This window comes from Engraulis encrasicolus, chromosome 10 (assembly GCF_034702125.1).
Source record: "Engraulis encrasicolus isolate BLACKSEA-1 chromosome 10, IST_EnEncr_1.0, whole genome shotgun sequence".
Lineage (NCBI taxonomy): Eukaryota > Metazoa > Chordata > Actinopteri > Clupeiformes > Engraulidae > Engraulis > Engraulis encrasicolus.
Window position 1 is genome coordinate 55,321,045 of NC_085866.1, and position 16,467 is coordinate 55,337,511.

The 16,467-nt window shown below is 42.6% G+C and overlaps 1 pseudogene; it reads right to left on the reverse strand.

The window, feature by feature from the left end:
• Positions 1–12,693, reverse strand: part of LOC134457493 (metabotropic glutamate receptor 4-like) — a 74,201-nt pseudogene extending 61,508 nt beyond the window's left edge.
• Between the last annotated feature and the right edge of the window lie 3,774 nt (positions 12,694–16,467).

The following is a 16,467-nucleotide window of genomic DNA, read 5'->3' on the forward strand; positions in this document are numbered from 1 at the left end:
CAAGTTCAATTCACCAGATGGGGGATTAACAGTCAGAACATTTACCAAAAAAGCCTGTTTTCCAATACAGCATTAGCGTTAGACCGTACTGCTCCGGCTAACGAGCCAGCTACACACACATCCATTGTTCACTCCGTGTAGCGGGGGAGAATGTACAACACAGTCATGATGCCTAGACAATGGGGCATGGCCATCGTGCAGGCATGATGAACAATCCGATTAATCCCGCGGCGATTGGGAGGCGGTGAGATTCTCAGCGGCGAGGCTCCTGCAAGGGTCGAAGTGCAGTCCTTCCAAGCGCTGGCTAGCACTGATGCGGAAACCAGCCGACGATTTGTAGGGGCGTCGGAGGCCGCAGTTGAGGAGACTTCCTCTGTGTCCTGTTCGGAACGACCCTGGGGCTCCTCGTAGGGTCCGGCAGAGGAACCGGTCTGCCTGCCGACCCGCAGCTTGAGTCTAGGGCCCTGTGGAGCTCCTACGTTCCTCTCAGCGAGGGTGCCCGACCTCCATCCATCACTGCTAATGCTTGTTCCTCGAACAGACCAGAGAGGGAGAGTGGCATGTCCATGACAGTCCATTTTTCCCACGCCCTGAGGGTGGTGTGGCGGAGCCACAGTCCCCTCGCTCCAGCGACAGCAAGGCCCATGGTTCTTCCAGACGCCTGTGCAGCCACCACGTTGCACTGGAGAATCCAATCAGTTGCGGTGCGGAGTTCCTCCAAGATGTCGCCCATAGGTTCCCGCTCAGCTAAGCACGTGGCCATGTGCGCGGCTAGCATGGCGTTAGCGTTCACGGCTCTAGCCGTCTGGGCGGCTGAGCGGTAGCATTTTTCCCAGAGGGAGAGAGTCAGCCGATCTGTCTTCCCTGGACCACAAGTGTCCTGGCTGGGGTGAAAAGTGTTGGGCGAAGCGTGCTTCCAAAGCAGATATGCGATCCCATCCTTCAGGTCACGGGAGGGGGTAGATGAAGCGACTGAACCGCTGTCGTCATGTTCTTCCTTTTACACCATAGACTCCTCCTCAGGCTCTGTGTCTTCGCAGTAAGACGCCATTAGTATGCACTTCAGGGCAGCTAGGCGCTTTTCCAAGGTTCCAGAGCAAATGCGCTGACACTTCTTACACTTAGTCCCGGTCAGCGCCTCTTGGCCGTGCCGGAACCCGAGGCACACAATGCAGAAAAGGTGGTTGTCCCTCGACGAGATGGGGAATCCGTAGCCTGTGATGCAGTCGCAGTGTTCCTCCTCTCCCATCCTCTCGACTCCCACGTTGGCCATGTTAGCTAAGGCGTAACCATTAGCTAAGTGGCAGGTTAGCACGCTAATCACGCTAGTTGGGGGGTTAGCCCTGGTGACTCACGTGGCTAACTCCTTCGACGAAATCCCACGGAGGGTCGGCAAAGAAGTCTCCAAAAATACTCGTGGGGCACTTTTGTCCACTTTTCCGCTTCGGCAGAAGCCCATTGTCATGCTGAGCGCCCAGTGAAGTCGCACCTTCCCGGCACACTCCAATGTAGGACAGTTGAACTCAGCAGGTCGAGCAGTACACAGCCGAAGAGAGTGTAAGAATGCGCGCCCGCCGCTACACTTAATATAGGCAGTGGACGGGCCCTGCCCTTGGCGCGAAATTTCCACCTTTCAGGAGTGATTTTACTACATTCTTCGTCTTCGTCAGCCAATGAGTGACAAGATTCTTACCAAATCTTACGAAAAAGAACCATGACATATACAAATTGTCAGCAGACAGCATCAGGGTTGTACTTGTTCACTGCTTTTATTTATTCAATTACCTGGATCATGAGTAGCTCTTGGCTATTAGACACCAATGTGTTAGTTTGTGATCAGTACTACTGCTTCACCTGTCTGCTCTCATATCCAATCCTGTGTGAACTTTTAATCAAATTGCTAATCAAACACAAGTTTTGGAGAAACTCTCTCAGTCTCATAACTCTCACACAATAGCTTACAGTCACATAGGAATGGGTTAAATATCGAGACACAATCTCAAGGCTATCATAGGATGGTATGGCTTTGATTGGACGTTTACAAGTTCCAGCAATGGACCAGGATAACAGTGCAGAAAAAAATAACAGAACACAGAAAATTAACACAATGCCATCTAGAAAAGCCAGTTGCCAATGACAGTACAATGGCACACGGAGACAGAACATTAAACAACATAAAAATCCCACTCAGTCACACAGCCAAAAGTAATTATTAATTTCAAGTTCTGTGTCTGAGTAATTTATACAATCTTCTGTCATGTGTTCAAGATAAAACCTAAACATATATGTGACCATTTCCTATAAACCTATAGTTGAATGACCAGCACTATGCAACAAAGAGCATTTGCATTGTGGGAACCTACACACATCAAGCAATAATGGGGTGATATACACATGCACGCACGCTTGCATGTGTGCACACACACAGACACAAACAAACACATACACACGCGTGCGGCCACATATTCATGAAAAATGTATGGAATGGCACAGAAATTTTGTCCAATAGTATTAGATTCATGGAGCCAAAGCTTGTCTTGAATGTTTTATTCAGTGGCAGCTTTAGAAAGATAATATTGTCAGTGCATAAACTCGATCTCATTTGAATTGTTAAGCACAGGAAGAAGACAGCTGGAGTTTACCGGTCTGGTGGGATTCAACATCAGACACCACAGCAGTTTCCAAACTGGGTGAGCAGGGAATGTTTGAATAAAACCTTGTGGATTTCATATGACATAACCATACTACAAATACAAAGTATATGGATAGTAAAAGTATTCATTACTGTTTTAGTAAATGTACTGTATCTACAGTTTTCAGACAGAGAAGTACGGGAAGGGTAAGGGTTTTATTAACTAAGAGACTACAAATAAGCAAACACTCAGAAGATCTGATACAGAACACAAAAACCCAAGAGGGGGAAACACTACAACATGAACAGGTCTGACAGATCACACGGGGTACAGCAAGGTTACGCAAATAAGACAAATCAGACAGGCCGTTCTGGTGCGAAAAGGCCCATGCGGTACACCAGCACGATCCACCACAGCATCCTTTTAGCTGCTAAATACTTAAACCACTATTTCCCCAACCAGCAAACTCTTTCATTAGCTCCACACAATTACACTCATAGCAATAATAACACAGCTCATTGTGCTCTGGCTGCTGTGTCGGGGGGAGAACTATACTAGTGCATTTCTTGACGCCTGATCCTTTCTTCAGGGCATGACGGCTGAGCTTGCACTGGAAATTGTTCTCCCAGAACCCGGCGAACCAAACATTTCTCCTGTTGTTGTCCAGCGTCCGGCTGCCAAAATAGCGATCAAACCCTGGGAGAGATCAATACAAGTAATATTGTTACTGTGCTGTGTGCTGTTGTGCTGTGCTTGGTTGCAGTTGCTTTATGATAGTATTGATTGATAAATACCAGCACCTGGAGACAGAGGTTACTATTATTGCCCCTTCTTTTAAATCTATGTTCATTGAATCAATTGTATCCATCTGAACCCTCTATTACATATGGGCAGCACTTAATCACATAAATATCTTATTATCTCTTATGCCTGAGTAAATTGTTTACAAACACTCCAACTCATGTTACAGCAGACAGGAGGAATAAAGGACAAAAACAGGGAAGAAAATCTTAGCTGTCCTAGAACAAGTCCAATGCAGGAACAAACAGTCTCCCTGGAAGAACAACATAATGAATACACTCTGTTCTCGTTAGCCCTCCCCTTCCCACCCCACCCCCAAAGACACCTGGGGTTGTTGACTCTTATGAAAGCCTGTTGAACCAGGGGGGCAGGATTTGGCTGGTTAACTTCGCCGATTAGCAAGTCACCATTTTCGCATTTCCGCCATCCACTTCGGTCATGATGATTGGTGAGTGCGCAACCTTTACAGGTCTGTGGTTGGGCACCTCCATGCATCCAATGCCCGTCTTCCATATAGCTTTCTGATTAACCGTAAGTCAGACAATAACGTGGCATGTAATTGGCTGAGTAAAGTGTCGGCAGAAACGACTCCATCTTTGAAGCTGAAAAATTTGTTCAATTTTGGCTGAATTCTCTAGCTAAGCATTTCCCATTGAATTGACTGGAGGCGGGACTTATTCACTCTCTCCAGTTCTTATACTATCTCCATGTGTTGAACACCTTCACTGTCGTGTTGTCTTTATGTGTTTGAGATGTCTCCTCCCCTGTTTGTGTAAATGTAGGCCTACTTGCCGAGGTTTATTTGCCGTCGAAGGCGAAGTACTCTGAATGTGTTACTACGCCTGTCATTACAGTGCCATATCTTTATCAAGGTAGGAAATCGCCACGTTTCATTTTGTGCAACAACTTTTGGGTCGCTTTACTAGCTGTGCAGCGATGTTTAAATAGAGAACACGTGGAACAATTTGGTCACTTCTAACTCAGCAAAGCTGAGCCAAGCTAATGCTAACGAGTTTGGGCCGCGCGCCTTGCTGACTGGGGGCGCGTCCAAAGACGAGACAGGTCGGGAGGAGCTCATCTCAGGTCAGAGAAGAACACACTTTACTATTGAAACACGGTGGACTGTTCCTTTAATAAGCTGGCTTTTGGGCAGTATAGTGATTACTGATTTCGTTTAATAGGCTGGGCTGATTGGGCAGTATACTGATTACTGATTACCTTTAATAGGCTGGCGTTTGAGCAGTATACTGATTACCCTTTTACAGGCTGGCGTTTGGGCAGTATGGTGATGGCCTCCTACCCCATCTCCTCCTGGTGCAGTACCGGGGCGATCTTGGAACCCCAGCTGTCAGAGCCGATCCAGATGAAGTGGCCCGGCCCACTGGCATTCTTAACCGCCTGGAGGAAAAGGAGAGAGAGAGAGAGAGAGAGAGAGAGAGGGAGAGAGAAACCAGATAAATACACAAGAGCAGAGAAATGAAAGGACAGACAGGAAGAGAGGGAAACTCATTTGGTGTTATTGTCCAGGTGTTCTGCTGTCACCTTGGTTCAAGGACAGCCAGTGGTTTTCGGAATACCTTTCTAGGGAGAATAGCATGGATCACAAGGTCAGACATTTTTCACTGTGTAAAATAAAAACTAGAGAAGAGAGAGGGAGAGAGAAAGAGACAGACAGAGAAAGATAGACTGTTGTGGGAGTAAATAGGTATATTAATTTGTGCATGGATGTGTATTTCTCTCTCTCTGTCTCTCTCTGACACGACACCCATCATTTGGACAAACTACCCGGCTTTGACATGGAGTCACCCCCCAACCCCCACCCCACCCCCCAACATGGCCCCCAACTGTCGCCCACCAATTTGACAAACTGTTATGCTCTGATACTAATGGCTTCAGAAATGTTTCCCACCCATTCTGTCAAGTCATGACAAATTGGAATAAAAACATTAAAAAAATAATAAATTCACATGCATTATTGGCCCACTGGGTGAAATATTACTCCCTTGAAGTGCTTAAAGCTGTGTCCATTGATGTTAACTGCACTTCTTATCAGGTCATTGTAATTTAGTATTATACTATTTGCAATTCCTCTGTCATTTGAAAATCCACTGAACCTACAGTATAGCACATATAATCATGGGCATGTAGTCTGGATATTGTGGACATGGGTAAGTAGCCAATAGGTGTTAAGGCCTTAGACCTTAGAGTCCCTATTTAGAATAGTTTAAGCCTTTCCACACACTGCACGAGCCTCCTGCACCAGGCTAGCATTGCAAAGCCACTGATTAGGAGAGCAGGGGTCAGGTCGTTGGCTTGCCGTTGAATCAGTGGAGAGATGGCAATGCCACACACAGTGTTTCTTGACACTATGAGCGGTGAGGGTGAGGAAGCATAATCCTGTATGATAGAGTTCAAGTAGATGAATGCAGGCAGGCACAGCACACAGCCCTCGGTAGGTAGGTGAGCATTAGTGACTTGAATTTGATTTGAGTTCAGCCAGTGGAAGCAAATAGACAGCAGAGAGACATCTATCTGCCCTTTTGGAAGATGATGGAAAACCATGTGCCTTTGACTATTGAACAATTGAGGAGCTCTCTCTCTCTCTCTCTCTCTCTCTCTCTCTCTCTCTCTCTCTCTCTCTCTCTCTCTCTCTCTGTGCATAATGGAAAAGCATAGCCATTGAATAATGAACTATCAGAGTGCATCTCTCTCTCTCTCTCTCTCTCTCTCTCCTTGCCTAATGGAAAATAATGTACTGTACCATAGAACACTCTTTATTGTTCTCTTTCTCTCTCTCTCTATCTCTACATTATCAGAGTGTCCTCATTGTCTATGTGCATAATGAGAGATCAAGCCCAACAGAAACAGCAGGAGGCCAGGGCACTGCAGTGAAGGTGAGAGACACTTCTTCTGAAAAGCTGGGTGCTATGGTAGGCATACATAGATGAGTCAAGTCAAATGTCACTGATAGTGTGGGGCAGTGATACGTATATGTTGATATTCAGATAGATACTGTAAAAAAACAAGCCAGGATGACTAATGGTTTCATCTTAGTGGTATGTATTTGAAGGTGACTTTCTGTGTGCAGCACATGGCGAGTCCATGTCGTTAGCTGACCCCAGTGACAGGTTTAATTGATATCATCTGTACATGCTGAAATCTTTACCCACAGAGGAGATACTGTTCAAAAAAGAAAAAAGAAGACGTTCCTGCATTGAGCCTTGAAGCACCCCCAGTGGACAGATGGTGGGATAAGGATTTGCCATCGCAAATTGACTGAATGCCAAGTGAAATGAAATGTGCTTTTGTCCAACCTGCCCATGTCTTAGAGGAGAACCAAACACAGTGGTGCACGGTCACGGTCAGACAACACCTCAACCACTAAATAGACAACTATAGCCTGAATGGCCAAGACAAAGCTGTGCTGGAGAAGAATGTCCTGAGGTCAGAGTAGTGTTGTAATATCATCGTTTTTTTTTATAGCAAAACTTATAAAGTCTTGCTGATTCTTAATGAGGGAGACAGTAATTGTGGTAAGTTTAATATAAATCTAATTAAGTTTTAAACAGTAATGCGAGACAGGACCGCTTAAAGGAAAACTGAGCCAGCTGGCATTGTATTGTAACAGGTGTGAGGGTATTCGTCTTGATAATTGTTTCTCAATTATTATTTTTTTAAGTCTAACGTCTGAGCTCTCGTCTGGTGAAGTCATATGCACATATGCATCTGGTACAACCAGACACTGGCCTTAAATAGAACCAAGCCATTCCATGGTTTTATTTCTTACACATGTAACTTTGCAGGTTTCCAACCTGTCTTGAGTGCTCAATCCACATGTCTGTACTCTACCTCCAACTTCTTCACCCCTACCTGTTACACAAACAAAACATAAAAAGGTCTACTGTTGCTGCAGAGAGACTTATACAGCATGGACACTCTGACTTGGCAGCAGAGGACCACTGTAGCAAGGCTAACACTGGCTTAGTGCCGGAAACGATGTGATGCCGAATATCAAAGGACTCCCACAGAGAGGTACCAAACCCTTCCTTAATACATACCTGCAAAGCAAACATCACAAGCTTAGATCTCAGTGGGTACATAGAGAGGAAACCGATCTCACATGCATTACAGAGAAAAAAACTGTGAACTCAAAGCTAACTGGGGATGCGGAAAATAAGAGAGAGGAAGGAGTTGGGGCAGTGTTGTATTAACGCATATAGCAATTCATAGTGTAGAAGTGTCAGAATTCATATTGTCACACTGTCATATTACCTTCCCCTGTATTGAAATGTTCTTTGTGTTACACCAGGATATGCACCTGGAGAATTGGGGCTGTGTGTGGAATGCTGTCACTGCTTACAGTACATCCTACCCTGCGGCAACATCTCTTTGTGCACAGCAGTGAGTATAGAGGCTACTCCTCACTACGCTAGCAGCCACATGCAGAGCAACGCTGTGGTGACGCTACTGTTCTAATTTGGGCTGATGCTAACAGCTGCTGACTCAAACAAAATGAAATATGTCTACATTCCCTCCACCAGCAGAGGAGAAAGCAGGAACCACTGGTGAGGCAATGTGGAAAACATACGCGTACGCACCCACCCACACACACACACACACTCAGTAGAATGTGGAAACTGGACAACAGAACAGAAACACACAGAGACTGTACAGTGAGTACTCAGTACAGTAGGCCTACAGTGGACACATCAAAGACAAATATGAAAATCACACACAGACATACCGTACAATACAGTAGAGGGCACAGGCTAAAGACAGCACATTGCATGGGAGTCAGTGTGTTAATAGGCTGAAGAGTAAAGTCAATACTGATTACCTTTAATAGGCTGGACAGTATGCTAATTGGCTGGCGCTTGGGTGGTATAGTTATTACCTTTAATTGGCTTGCGTTTGGACAGTATGGTGATCTGATCACATTTAATAGGCCTTGTGCCTAGTTTTGCCAGTTCGGTTCTGTCGCATGGTCGCAACACATTTGAAGTTGGTCGCTTGTCATTTGCGTCACGTGATCGGCTTTTTGATCGGCATATTTTTCCGATCTCCTATTTTTGGCCATTATCGGCCGATCATGATCGGCAGTCGAGCAATCGGAGCACCTCTAGTTCTATGTATGTCTGCTGTTGCCCAGTCTTGCACTTTACATGTCTGTATGGGTATTGTATAGGTACTCAAGGTGTAATGTATGTATACTGTCTATGTCTAATTGTCTATGTCCACACCTAGAGTCTATGTCTGTCTGCATGGGAAAGTAAGAAACGTAATTTAAATTCTTTGTATGACCAGTGCATGTAAAGACATTGACTTGACTGTTACAGAGGTGGAGAAGGAGGCTAGTAGAGATCTACGTTTTTATGGGGCGCCGTTTGTAAAGCTGACTGTGCTGAAAATTTCAGCAACATTTTGTCACATTTAGCTTAAAACAGTGTTATAAAAATGGTGTGAATTTTTCAGACTCCCCTTTTTACACATTTAGAACAATAAATGTTAAATCTAAATAATGCATCCAAATGTTAAATATAAATGTAAATAATATATAAAAATGTTAAATCTAAATGTCAAATCTAAATAATAAATCTAAATCTAAATATTAAATATAAATCTTAAATCTAAATGTTAAATCTAAATCTAAATGTTAAATCTAAATATTAAATCTAAATGTTTAATCTAAATGCCAAATCTAAATCTAAATGTTAAATCTAAATGTTATACCTAAATGTTAAATCTAAATGTTAAATCTAAATGTTGAATCTAAATCTAAATCTAAATAACAGGCCTATATCTAAATGTTAAATCTAAATGTCAAATCTAAATAATACATCTAAATGTTGAATATAAACTTAAATCTAAATGTGAAATCTAAATCTAAATGTTAAATCTAAACCTAAATGTTAAATCTTCATCTTACATCTAAATATTTAGATTTAGATTTAACATTTAGATTTAAAATTTAGATAAGCTAAGTTACAAACACAAAAATGTTTAATCTAAATTTTAAATCTAAATGTTAAATCTAAATCTAAATATTTGTATTTAACATTTAGATTTGACATTTAGATTTAATATTTAGATTTAACATTCAGGTTTAGATTTAACATTCAGATTTAAATTCCACATTTAGATTTAAGTTTATATTTAACATTTAAATTTAGATTTATTATTTAGATTTGACATTTAGATTTAACATTTAGATATAACATTTAGATTTAACATTTAGATATAACATTTAGATTTAGATTTAATATTTAGATATAACATTTAGATTTAGATTTAACATTTAGATTTAACATTTAGATTCAATATTTAGATTTAACATTTAGATTTAAGATTTATATTTAACATTTAGATTTATTATTTAGATTTGACATTTAGATTGAACATTTTTATATATTATTTAGATTTATATTTAACATTTAGATACATTATTTAGATTTAACATTCATTGTTCTAAATGTGCAAAAAGGGGACTGAAAAATTCACACCGTTTTAAACTGTTTTAAGCTAAATGTGACAAAATGTTGATGGAATTTCAGCTAAATGTGACAAAATGTTGCTGAAATTTTCAGCACAGTCAGCTTTACAAACGGTGCCCCATACGTTTTTCAAGGTCAGATGGGTTGCGGGTTTTGCGCCATTTCCTTTCCGCCGCTCTGAGCGTAGTACATAGAGCTTGGATGGTCTCTGTCAGCCATGGTTGCGGTGCTGAAGGTCTTGCAGGTTTAGTGACGGGCACAGGTTGTTGAGGCAGGAGGTCAGTGTGGAGCTGAGCGAATCCGTAGCAGTGTCAACATCGAGTGAGGAGAGTTCGCTTGCTGGAGGCAAGGCAGTTGCCACCACTGATGCAAAGCTAGTGCGTGACAGTTTGTGTAGATTCCGCCTATATGTGACCAAGGGAGGGGATGGGTGTTGGATCGGGTAGGGAGGTGGTGAAATGGATGAAAAAAGGTCTGAAACATGCATTGGTGTTACCTTGATGTCGTCCGCTTGACAGTCCTTAGTCATGACCAGGTCGAGCTGGTTACCACTTTCATGAGTCGGAGTGCAGCTGGCTAGTTGAAGGTCAAATGAGTTCATCAGGGCCTTGAAGTCTGTGGCGTATGACTTGTCTAGGTGTATGTTGAAGTCGCCGAGGACGAGTAGGGGGCTGCCTAGTTCCGCGATGGAGGAGATCAGCGTATCCAGTTCGTCAATTAAGTCACCCAGTGTTCCTGGGGGACGGTAGACCACAACAGACACCTTGATTGGAGCTGTGACTTTGATGGCATGGTATTCAAAGCAGCTGTAGTTGTTGGCAGGCAGCAGGGGGGTATAGCTCCAATACTTATTGATAAGGATCCCTGTTCCTCCTCCTCGTTTCTTTGGTTGAGTGGTGTGTGAAAATGAGTGGTTATATGAGAGTGCTGCTCGGGTGGCTGTGTTTTCAGGACTCAACCAGGTTTCCGTTAGTGCCAGCAGGTCAACAGAGAGACTACTAGCATAGGCAGAGATGAAGTCGGCTTTGTTGACAGCTGACTGGCAGTTCCAAAGACCAACAGTGAAGGAGGTGAATGAAATTGTGTTAGGTGTGTGTTAGTCAGCTCACAGAAATTATTTAGAGATTTGGTGAAATCCGCTCACCAGTTCAAAAGTTATCAGAGAAACAATAATCTGTGACAGGCGGCTGGATTGACACACTGAACAGAGAAGAGACAGGTGGATCCCAAAATAACATCCAGTTCATCAGGCAGGGGGAACTATAACTGGAACACGTGGGCGGTTTTCACCAAATCTCTACATAATTTCTGTGAGCTGATCAACTTTGGAGGCCCACAGAGGTATTACATATGCCTTGGCATTGAATTCTACTTGTTTTATTTTCATTATCTCTTCTGTAATGCTTACCATTGGTAAATATAAGGCCCAATCTGTCCAGTCTGTCCAGAAAGAATGAGCATATTACTCTGTGCTGTGAACAATTGCACATGTCAGATTTAGCCAGATTTTCCTCTTAAGTAATCACTTGTAAACACAGATAAACCAGGAATTTTTGGGGGTTAATATTGGGTGTCAGTGTTCAATACAATCTATCAGTAGAATTAGGTGAGAATGAAACTAAGCGCCCCATTTGGGTTCTATGAAAGTAGTATGCGGTGGGTTGAACACTGTCAAAAAATAGTTTTAATTAGAACATGAACAGATATTTCAGCATGTGGCTAGTACCCATGGCCTCTGTACACTCCGTAACTACACATGATTAGCCTCTCCAGGTGACATTTGTGTTCGAGACAGCACTGACATGGTGGGTCATCAGACTTACACACAAGATTCCTTCTGCCCAGTGCTGGACTTGGGGAGGAATAGGGCCAGTGCACATTTGGCTTAAGGGCCGTACACACACGTCGCTGCTAGTTACTCGCTCAGCGAATGAACTCAATAGAATGTCAATGTGTTCCAGCGAGACTAGCAGGCGAGTAGGCGAGTACTGTACAAGCGATGCGATGTGGGTGGATCCCGAGTTGAAAATATTTTATCTTCGAGCGAGGCGAGTAAGCGAGTAACCAATTGGAAGGCAGAGTTCGGTACTTCTCGCCTGTTCATTGGCAGTTAAAGCCGCGGGAACTTTCAGCAAACGTTCCATGAAAGAGAGGCAAGTAGGCGAGCAAGCGAGAAGCTAGTAAATAGCAGCGATGTGTGTGTACGGCCCTTAAAAAACTGCCTTTTTGGCTTGAACTGACTCACTGGTGGGCCCCACACCCTTGTGGGCCCCGATTTTCAGAAATATTAATTATTAATTATTTTTTTAAAATATTACGTTTCTGACAATAGGGGCCCCCACCGGGAAACGCCTGCTATGCCAGAAGGCCAGTCCAGCCCTGCCTCTGCCCCAATTTAGTTGAAATATCTGGGGATACTCATCAATCAAAAGTTTGTGCTGTATAACATTAAAGCAAAGCCTGTCCTGAGTCCTAAGCAGTGAACCAATGCACTTTTATCTTCAAGTGTTCACTCTTATTTGCAAAAGTTTTGGATTTTTAAAATTCCTTACAGTAGGCCCATGTCTCACAGACCTTCTGTAACACAAAGTCTTAAGTTTTTAGCTCTTCACAAAGACTAATAACTACACACAGATCAATATTAACGTGAGGTCAGAATAAGAGAGTATGGTGTAGGTGTAGAGTGTATAGTATGCATACTTGTGGAAAGTCTGTAGCTTTTACATTACATCTCCTGGAAGAAATCACACCTGGTCTATTTCAGCCATTTAAGATAACTCAAACCTGTGACTCAGCATTTTCTGCACATGTCAATGCTCCAAAGTGTACCCAGACCCCTTGGAATTGAACCGTACTAAGACCTTTATTGACCTTGATTCCTGACAAGTTACACTTGTGATTAGGTGTAATCACTAGAGGTAATTGATATCTCATATTTTAACATTTTACCCCATTCACCTAGTATCTCCTACATTGGCTCCCTGGAAAAATGAAATGAATGGGAAATCTCCAACTTTGACATTGAAAAAATTAACCTCCCACTAAATATCAATCTGTCGATTTTCAATAGGCCTATTTCATTTAACCTTTTTTAGCCTATGCCCTTTTTGGGAAAAGGTGCTCTTTGCCTATTAAAACCTAAATATCTCATTAAAACTCTCCTCTCACATTAAAACACGAAATAAGTTGCATTTAAAAGCTAGGACCCTCATTTTGCATTAGAATGACTTCATTCAGCCCTAACATACCCACAACAGTACACAACAGTATGCCCATAAACAAACTCAAATCTCAAGAGCCTGAATGCATGTATATGTCGCTCCAGGGTTAAATGGGTCAAATATACCTAGGGATTATAAAAAACTTGGATCGATTACTATTTCAACTTGTCCCGTGAAAAACACACTGGACTGGACACTGGATTGACTGGACTATTTCACAAATTCCATTCTTGCTAACCTGACAGATATGGAGGCAGGTAGACATGACATGAATATGTATCAGAATATTTATCTGATACGTATCACATAGTCACATAGCATAGTCAGCATGCAGCAGGATTGTAAAGATCAGCAGCAATATAACGAGGCCAGAACAGGAGGCATGGCCCACTCAGCATGGACCATATGGAGAGAAAACAAGGCATCACTAACAGCTATTTACATGTTGCATGTGTTGATCGCCATGCACACTAACACACTACCTCATGCACCTCATGTGCCAAAATAGGCCCCTGCTGACCTGAAGTGGGAAAGCCAAACACTCCAACATTTAGCAAATCAACCAACTGAATAACAGCATGGAACCCCCCACAACATGCACACACACGCGCACGCGCACGTGCACACGCACACGCACACACACACACACACACACACACAGACACACAGACACACACACACACACACACACACACACACACACACACACACACACACACACACACACACACACACACACACACACACACACACACACACACACACACACACACACACAAGCACATAGACTCCAACTGAGTATGAGTTGTTTTAAATGAGCACAGCTTGCAGTCTAAAGCACCTGCCTCTCTGAGGTATCAGGGGGAAAAGCAGATTTGTACATTTTCCACACCTTCTGATGTGCGCGAATGACAATGATTCATAGTGTAAAACACATACGCATACACACACACAGACACACACACTTATACAAATCCTCCCATTAAAATGGTTAGTCAAAAGTAAAAATGGTGTGAATGAAGAGCATACAGTATCAAGGGAGTGAAGATGAGTCAGCCAAAAGTCTGCGACCCACACGGCCCCCTCCATGTGTCTCACACGGCCCCCTCCACGTGTCTCTGCAAAACACCATTACAACACCACAACAGCAGTATGCTGATTTAGTATGTGTTATAAAATTAAATGCTGGCACATACGCTGATATCAAGAAACAACAGCAGGTACTCCAAAAGACTGATTTATTTGCTGATTAAATAAACTCTGAGCCAGAAGCAACAACAACGGTCCTTCTATAAATAATGTGACACTTTTTTGTTCAGGGCTTCAACAAATAATTTTGAGTGAATTACAATAGTAATATTTGTTTCGTTTTGTTTTGTATTTGATGTAATAATACAGTGTGAACTCACCCCAATTATTGTTAAAGTTTCTTATATGTTTCATTTCTATACTGCGATGTTTATTTTTTTGTCAGTCATTTGTATTCAGACTCAGAGTGAGGCGCATTTGTTTACAACCGTGGCTCGTCTGTGGTTAAGAGGGGTGTGGCCAACTTGTGGATTCCTGGCTCAATTGATACTTGACCCCCGATTTCTTCCTTGGCCTATTCATAGTGACACCCGGACACTTTAGACACTTTTCCAGTTGCTGAATCTTTTGAATCTTTGAGTGTGTGTGTATGCATGCGTGCGTGTGTGTGTGTGTGTGTGTGTGTTTGTGTGTGTGTGTGTGTGTGTGTGTGTGTGTGTGTGTGTGTGTGTGTGTGTGTGTGTGTGAGAGAGAGAGACAGAGACAGATCTGACTTTGTGAATATATGTATGGTGAATATATGTGCAATGTTGTGTGTAATGTCTTTGTGTCTTTCTGTGTTTATGTATGTATGCTACTTGACACCTTAATTTCCCTCGAGATTGATAAATGTTACTCTACCCTACTCTATTGTATTTTTGAGCATTATGAACACATTCCACATGTTCCTCCATTGCAGTGTTCCTGTTAAACTCAGCTATTTTCTGTTCTTAGAACACTGACTTTAGTCTTTCTTTACTGAAGAAAAATGGAAGAATGAAGATGCTTCAACACAAAGTCAGTAAATGCCATATTTCCAGACCAGTGTGTTCTACTATGCATAGCAATGCTGTCAGCAGAAATGCATCAACACTCATGCTATGGGCTCATTTTCATGCTTAAATGTATCCTAGCTTAATAGCAAGCCTCTCGCTGGGAGGGGGTGGTTTGGTGAGGTTCCTGCGAAATTTGGCCAGTTGGCCGAGGGAGGCGATTTTCTATAAAGCCAACATAATCCTACACAGCTGCATCTGGACCTTACATTTTGGTTTCAAGATGGCAGGAAGTAAATGGCATGCCAATGAGGGCTTTTCTGCCATGGGCAGACAGCAATCAGTGCCATAATAATGCCAGGACCTACGGCAACCAGGGGCAACACAATACGATGGATCACAAAACAATGTGCCAACTCACTCTCACTCTCTCTCTCTCTCTCTCTCTCTCTCTCTCTCTCTCTCTCTCTCTCTCTCTCTCTCTCTCTCTCTCTCTCTCTCTCTCCTCTCTCTCTCACACTCACATTCACACACACACGCGCACACACACACATAAACCAATCAAATTCCTATCTTTGAGAGTAATGGATGAAATAAGTTCTCATTACCTTTTTGACAAAGCTGGCTGACAAAGATTTTCTTTGATTTGACAAAGATTTTCTTTGCTCTGAAAAGACCGTCTATGATGACAGCATGTCACCTTGTGATAGAACAATCAAAGTTTTATCCAGCTAGCTGGGTTAGATTCGTTTAGCAGTTGTAAGCACTCTTTGACAAAATAAAATTCTTGCATTTTGATGCATGGAGGTGTGTATTCCCTGGGTGTCTTCTATTGTTACTGATTCATATGGAAACCTTTGCCAAAGGTGCTTCTCATGACCTTTACATGGTCTACAGTAACATACACAAAGGAAAGGTAATGCAGAAGTGTCATGTTGTTTTGCTTCCATTGTTTAATTCGTTGAAATATGTTTGAGTGAACGGAGTAGAGCCATAAACAGGCAGTTTCAATCATTCATAAAATACATAATTGTTGAAGGATTTTTGTGATATTGCTCAAAAACCCATTACAACAATACAAGTGATGTACATTACCTCAGACCATTGAACAAAAAATATGAAATATGAACCTTACTTACCGTCAGAGAAGAGTATTGCCCATCATATTTTACAAAGACTTAGTTCATAAAACCCCATGGCCAACTCTCAGAGAACGTCTTCAGCTAGTCTTGGGGAAGCTAGCAGCAGCAGACACAGGGAC